Source organism: Thermobia domestica, unplaced genomic scaffold (assembly GCF_964235325.1).
Source record: "Thermobia domestica unplaced genomic scaffold, izTheDome1.hap1.1 HAP1_SCAFFOLD_476, whole genome shotgun sequence".
Taxonomy (NCBI): domain Eukaryota; kingdom Metazoa; phylum Arthropoda; class Insecta; order Zygentoma; family Lepismatidae; genus Thermobia; species Thermobia domestica.
In genome coordinates, this window is record NW_027656186.1 from 122,592 (window position 1) to 131,060 (window position 8,469).

The following is an 8,469-nucleotide window of genomic DNA, read 5'->3' on the forward strand; positions in this document are numbered from 1 at the left end:
AAGTGAGCGCGAGCCCGGGTGAGTGCAAGTCCAGTGGACAGAAGTGAGCGCGAGCCCGAGTGAGTGCGAGCCCAGTTGGGAGAAGTGATCGCGAGCGCGAGTGAGTGCGAGCCCAGTCGAGAGAGATGAGCGCGAGCCCGAGTGAGTGCGAGCTCAGTCGAGAGAGATGAGCGCGAGCCCGAGTGAGTGCGAGCTCAGTTGAGAGAAGTGAGCGCGAGCCCAGCTGAGACAGGTGAGCGCAAGCCCGAGCGAGCCCAGTAGAAAATGGCCACCTTTGCTAGGGGTACACCTATCCTTTCCGAGGTCTAACTGGACTAGGGGTCCTTTCTACAACCAAGCTTTGCGAAGCTGCCTTGAGCTGAGAAGGCTATCCTTCCAGACTCACCGAACCGGCGGGTGCCTTGGAGACTGCCTTGAGAGAAGGGACACCGTGCAAAACACCTATTCTCCTCTACTTGGACATTAACGAGAAAACAGTATTGTACTCTTTGTAATCAAAGACGTTTTGTATTTATCAAATTTTATAATAAATTGGTGAAGGGAATAAATTTCGGTCTATTATTGACTCTACCAAAATCATTACAATATTTATGTGAATAAAAATTTTCATTAATTGGAGATGGCCCCCTCAAAATTTTCTTGGGCCCTTCATTGCCCCCCTGAAAAATATTCTAACTACGCTACTGACTCGAACCCTTTTGTCTTGGCCTTGCTTGCAAATCTTGAAAGTCTTGCTTTTAAGAAATCTTATTACTGCATTACACCACACACTAAACATTTTTAAAACTTTTTAGAGAGTTATAACAGCAAGAATCACTTGCTAACAGTTTTTTTTACGATGTCAAAACACTAAAACCATCAGCCATTAAAACGAAGTTCTATCAATAGGTGCTTTTTTTTTTCAATTGTAAACACAGTTCATAGTTTTAATCACATTGGTTTCTAATCATAAACATTGTTCTGAAGTAAAACGTTTTAAAATCTTTTTTCTAATATTCTTATCATGTTTTTAATAAACGCATCATTATTAATTGCTTCTACATAAATATTCAAAAATTGTTGTTGCTTGTTAAATTTCTCCATGTGTCTTCTGAAATTCTCGGAGCACTTCAATCTGTATATCTACATCGGTAATAATACTTCTTACACTTGTTTTCAAAATATTTTCAAGAATAATAACATATTCGTGATTTATGGCATCTTTATATTCCTTTATACATCCATTACACAGGAATAAACTTCTTTTACGCTCTCACAAATGAAACGTGTTTATTAGACATTGAATGCTATTTTCATTTTCATTACAATGAAAAATCAATACACTTTCATCGCCCATTTTTTGTCTTCTAATCAGCAATGCATACAAAAAAGATGTAGAAGCAGAAACATTTTTTTAACGCTGAGTTTTTTCTTTTATATATATATATATATATATATATATATATATATATATATATATATATATATATATATATATATATATATATATAATATATATATACAGGGTGCGGCACGTAAAACCGGCCCGTAAAGTGAACACATAAAATGAAATGTAATGTATTGAATATGACTACTCACCTTCACAGCAGCCTTCACAGCAGGTGCTGTAAGTGTCCTCCGCCCACTTCAACACACATGTGAGCACGATTGAGGAGATTCATATATACCCTTGTCAGTTCTTGTGTTGTAATGCTATTGGTGACATCCTGGATCCTGGTCTTGAGTTCTTCAATTGTGTGTGGATTTGTTTCGTATACTCTTCCCTTTAACAGTCCCCATAAGTAAAAGTCACACGTGGACAAGTCTGGAGGAGGCCACAAGCCTTTGCTGATTGTCCTTTCTGGTGTAAACATCTCATGCACAAGGGAGAACGATGCAGCTGATGTGTGGCATGTTGCACCGTCCTGCTGAAAGTAACATAACTGACGCTCCTCTTCGGTCAAGTGTGTATAAAACTCCTCCAGGATTCCCATATACACGTCACTGTTCACCGTCGTCTCAAAGAATATGGGCCCAATAACGCGAGTGGCGGAAATGGCACACCAAACACCAATCTTCTCATCATGCAAGGGTACCTGGTGGATTGCGTGCGGATTTTTTGTCGACCAATACCGGTTGTTTTGGGAATTTACGTACCCAGACAGGTGGAACCACGCCTCGTCACTCATGATGAGCATTAGTGGATCCAAGAAACCACTGGCAACATTGCTCAACAGCCATGAACAGAAATGCACCCTCTTCTGCAGGTCAGGCTCCTTCAGTTCTTGCACAACACTTATCCGGTACGGTTTTAACTTCAGTCCCCTTAAAACACGTCTGCAACTTCTCTCACTCGCATGAACCTGTTGACTCAATCTCCTGGTTGACTTTCGAGGACTTCTTGTCATTATCTCCTCCACCTACATCTTTAATTCAGGTGTGCAGACAGATGGTCGTCTGTTCCTGGGAGCATTTTGAACCGATCCTGTACGCCACCATTTTTCAATCAATTCCTGAATGGTGCTTTTTGCTGGCACAGAACGTCCTGGAAATTTCTTCCGAAACAAATTCTTTGTTTTCACAAAAGATCCAGTGAGAATGAACCCTTTAACAATGGCAACACGCTCGGGTATCGAATACGGCATTATCACACACTGACACTCACCCGGCTTAACACAACGAGGCCTTTTTCTCAACTGCTTTCGACAAGTTTCACTGGCTGCGGTTGCACGTGACTGCTGCAGGTCACGTAAGTCGACCCGACCTCGACACGCCATCTCTTGGTAGGAAGGTAGATTATTTAAGTGTTGCCAAAAACACAATATACCAGAATATTACGACGGGCCGGTTTTACGTGCCGCACCCTGTATAATATATATATATATATATATATATATATATATATATATATATATATATATATATATATATATATATATATATATATGTGTGTGTGTGTGTGTGTGTGTGTGTGTGTGTGTGTGTGTGTGTGTACAGGAAAACGAGGAAATATTCTTCAATGACTAGAAAACACTGATTTCTTCCTTTTAACTGCGGTATTTATATAGTTTTAGTGACCCATTACGGCTTTTAGCAGTTCCTTTATTATTTTTACTTGAAACGCCCACTTAAAAACGGTTTCAACAAACAATAATTCTCCCTGAAACCATTCTTTTTATGCTCGGTTTAAAAATGTAAAATTGTAATCTTACGTTTTCTTTTACGCGTACGTTTTTTTCTAAAATGTGCAGCACATTTTTTTCATCGGAATCCTAACAATATCGCTTTCACACACACACACACACTTAGTAAGTGTTCTGTTAAAAGAAATAATCTGAGGTTCATATCGAAGCGAAAAACCAAATCATTAACAATGAGTTTCTGAAGAAGCAATTTAATAGAATATAGGTTGATACCATATCATTTTAATAATAAGTATTGCACATATCATATAATATATAAAACTCGTAGGGGAGATTTAACATTTCCCTTTCCATAAAGTCAACAAAAAATAAGCTCTGACATAATGATCAGCCACTCTGTACTTCTTTTTTTCTAGTTTTTACTTTGACCGTGCTTAGACCCACTTGTTGTTCATTTTCTTACTTTTAACTATAGTCAAATCTTTCTGCTAATCATTTTCTTACTTTGAGCATAGCTAGCTGCCATTTTTCTACTTTTGACTATTCCACATTTTAAGAAATATAATAATAATGTTTACTGGTATATCATAGTCCAACTTCATGCTTTCACTGTATATGCTTTATCATGTATTTAGTGATATCAATCCCAGGTTTACACCAAGTATTTATGGCTTTGCTAAAACCATTTTCAGGTTCAAATCATTTATTTTTATTTACACTTGATAAATTTCGGAATATTGTCTAAACTTTATTCATAACCTATTTTCTAATAGATACTATGACTTCAGCAGACCTAACAAATTCATAGATGGGGCGATCACGAGTTTGATTCCCGGTAGGAACACTCTGTCAAAAAATTGTAAAGCGCCTTTCTAGGCCAGCGAACCCGAGTGAAATTTTCCTGGGTTTTCGTTTGTTATAGCAGGCAATTGCAGGTGTGGTTCCTAACCTATAGGTTCCAGACAGGTTCCTTCATCCCAATCTCCCTTTTCCTTTTCCCTGAATTGTATACTCCCCATGGGACGGGCAAAAGATGCCAAAAATTCAGAAATTTAAATCCTAAATAATCTTAGATGATAAAAAGTTCAAAGAAAAAATCTAATTGCTAGGAATATTGTAGTGAACTATGTAAATTATAAAGTTTCCTTCCTCACATGCACCAATAAGTGTTTCATAAAATTGCAATTTATTTTACAGATAAAATCTGCTTTCTATGTATTCAAAGAACATCTACTTATTGAAATACCTTTATATGTATACGTAATAGGTTGTACTTCTTCAATGTCATGATCTTTGGCTCGATCTCTACACTGTCATATGTTCCTTCATCTCATTCATTTATTCTTTATACTAGCTAAAAAGTCAAAGATTTGAGTTCAGGTATACCTTCTAAGTTCAAGTTTTTTTAATACCTTTTATCATGCCGACATGCGATAGGTTTAGCTATATTACGTACAATATGCAATAACCATAACTTTTGTAGTGCTTACCCAACAACAACGTGCTTTTTACCTGCATCAACGTTTTCAGAAACGGACGTTTAAACAATGAAAAGGTACACAAAATTCTGAATTGATCCTAACACTTCTGGTTTTTTCGAAATTTCATTCTCAAAAGAACTATGAAAAAACCCTATTGTTTTAATACATAAATGTCAATAGATATGTTCTGTATGCGGGATACTGAAGAATATTACAATGCATGTGAAATTATCTTTATTCCCTCAGCATTTTCAAAACAGAAATAGATACATTATTTATTTCTTGAATTTAATACTCTTGAAAATAAAATACAGTTTCAATTTTTATACATTAGAATCTTCACTGTATCACCTTACCCAATGAATCATTTCGTATCTCTTATTCATTCTTAGTTTTAACGTCGATTCCCTCGTTTTTAAAATTGTAATTGAATAAACAAAATTAGTCAGAAGTTCTTCAGCAACATACAAGTTTTCATGTAACCAGTTTAATTCGTGTTCATTCAATCCATATCTTATTTTGTTTCGTATTAGTATTAAAAATTACAGTGTGAACTATGAAATTGTTGTTGGGAAAAATTAAAATTTGAGAGTACATTTGAGTCAATGGTAAAGTGTTTACCTCTTATGCATGTGTTTTTTTAACGGGCAAAAAATACAATTTTCCCACATTCACATTCCACCAATCCCTTTTGCTAACGAATATATTTATTAGGACATTCGAGCAGTGTGGTATGCCACTAGTCTCTTAATTCGGATAGTGGCTGTTCAATTCCTTCGTTCTTGCAACACATGCTATCTTAAAGGAAGTTTTCTTCACTCTTATCAAGTAAATGCCTGGATAGTATTAAAACAAGCTCTGTGCGATACATTCCCAATTGTTTTTATCGTTATTAGATATCCATCATGTTAAATAAATAAATAAGATTCTTTTTGCCTTTCGTGCTTGCAATACCAAGGTTCGAACAAATTAGCGTTTTTTTTTTTTTCAATTAAATGTCGAAATGGTACTTCACATACAACTCATAGCTTACCTTCTTCCCTTCTTTTTTTATACCAATACTATCATTTCTAAGACCTTTCATGTATGTAGTTTCAAGCTAATTCTTTTAATTGTTAACAATAGCAAAAGTTTATTTGTATTTGTTAAAGTATAGTACCCCTTTGGTGTATGGTGTCCCGGGTTTGATCCCTGTCCCTCCAACTAATTCTTTTAAATGTTATCAGTAGCAAAACTTTATTTCTATTCATTCAAGTATAGTAAACCTTCGGTGCGTAAAGTCCCTGGTTCGATCCTCGGTAAAGTAAAGTAAGTTTGTGGTGGACAAACACCATGGACATCGCTTTTCCCGTTTTCTTCCACTTTTATCATCTTAAAACTGTTCTAATATATGTTAGCCTATACAATATACTTGTGGGATGTAAAACTCAAAGATTTCTTTCTCTTATCCTTTAACTATATTATATTTGAAACCAATTTTTCACATATACTAATAGTAAGTATACTTTCACTGGTTGAAAGAACATTAAACTAAACAGTTATTCAAGCCGAATTTATATCATTAGTTGAAAACTTCAAAGTCTGAACAGTTTACTACAAGAGAAAAAGAATGAATTAGCAATGGAAAATGTTATTTTCATTTTTTTATTGAAGTAATATGTTGTTCGGATTCCCGTCTTTTATATTCAGGGTTCATATAATTTTAAAGCTGTAAAACAACAAAATAAAAAAAGAAAAAAAAGATTCTATTTCAAAAATATTTACCGAGCTCCTTTATGGCTAAGTGGTTAGTGCAACCGTCTTTGGTATGGATTTTTTTTTTTATTCATACGAAACAGTTTTCTAATTTGACTTTCTATTTTTTTTAACAGGGGTCTCTTAAAACGTTCACACTGAAAGGGCTTATCAGGTAAAATTACAAGAAAATAAAAGTGTTGAATTCCCGGTGATAGCTCGTGTGGTTCGGGTTGCTGCTAAAATCACTACGAACAGTCTTTTGAGGATAAACAAAAAAATATATCCTTGGTGTTGAAAGGAGCGATAAACTCAAAATTCATTCATCCATTCATCTGTCCATCCATCAAAAATACTTACTATGATTTCAAGTAAAACTGTACACTTTGCAGTCTATGAAAGAAAAATCTCTGTCTCATGCATAGAATGAATTTTCATCACACATTATTTGACAATATTATCAGAATATCTCAGCAATGTTAAGTAACTTAATCAAAGTAATAAAGCTGAATAACATTATTACGTTAGGTTTTAAAAAGAGGGCAGACATTCAGAAAAAAAAAAAAACAAATTTGCTCGGACCCAAACCAACATAAGAAAGATTTTATTTTACAAATATTTTACAATTTTTTCTTTCAATTTGTCTCTTAATTTTTCTATTTTCTGAAGTATTTCCCATTTTCACCAGCCTTCACTATTATATCATCCTCCCCATCGTTCAAAAATATGTCAAGTTTATCAACATTACCCCCCTCCCCAACATTTCCACTGGCGCATCAACATCCATTGCCTGCACTTCTTGCATCGGGTGCACTTTTTCTTCTGCCATCGGGACTGGCACCACTTCTTCATCTTGTCCCTCTTTCTCTTCTACTGGTAGTACCGCAGTTATTATTTTCACTACTAGGAGGAAGCGTTTACATTTATTTTTATTTTTCAACATTTCCCCTCCTCCTCTCTTCTTCCTCTCTTTCATTCGGCTCTGTTTAATAGGGTCTCCATTTTTTGAAACAACTCATATTGGTTATATTTTGAGGTTAATGCTTGTGGTTATGGTTCCATGTTTCTAAAACAAAAATAACAAGTGTTATTAGTACAGCATATTCTCTACAAGATACTGCAAATTATAATTACTATTTTTAATGTACACAACATCCAGTGAATACCTTTAATTTAGAACAGTGATAGTTGTTAACAAAGATCGGTCACAAACTTCTGTTATTTTTTTAAAAGCATATTGTAGGAGCCTAAAATATCAGTTTCTTTAGCTTGTAAGATCTATGGACGATTTTGGGCTGTACTTCATGCTGTTCGCATTGCTGGTAAAAGCCCCACAAGAAACTTTTGTTGATGTCTGAAATGTATGTACGATTCTGAGCGTGAGCGTCATAAGAAAGTTTCGTTAGTGTACGGAACTTAGGTTTAATTCCCGGTAAAAGTTCATTAGTTCGGATTCTCGATAAATCTGAACAAAGTTTCGATGAAACCATGTCTCAAGTAACCTCGCTGTTGAACATTACGTTAAACTCAATCCCAACTTAAAAGTTTCGGTGGTATGTGTGAAACCTATGCCAAATTCCCAGCACTACTTCAATTAATTTATGTTGTCAATAAGACATCCCCAAACAAAGTTTCGTTGTTTTGCGAAACCTATGCCGATTCCCAATAAATGCTCATATAATTTGATTTGTCAACGAACAAAATATAACCTTGCTGTTGAACATTACGTTAATCTCAAAACCAATTTAGTTCCAAGAAGTTTTGCGATTGTGGAAAATCCTATATTCCAATTCCAATGGTCTCTATTTTAAAATGTCGAAAAGCCTACGTTCGATCCTCGGTAGGGTTCGCATAAAAAGTTTAATTCCCAACAAAAACACGGATGTTTACGACACGCTTTAATACACAATTACCTAATAACAAGTGATGTAGTGATAGAGCATTCATTTCATATGATTGGGGTTTTCAGTTCCATCCCAGCTTCCAACAATTATTTTAACGTTCTTTTTTAACAAAACATGTCTCGGATTTGTATAAATTGCTGTAATCAAGCATCATATGCGTGATTTTTCACAGGTTTTTCCGTCTCCTTCCACTTTGTTCTTCATGTAGTTTTTCAAGAGCTTTCACAA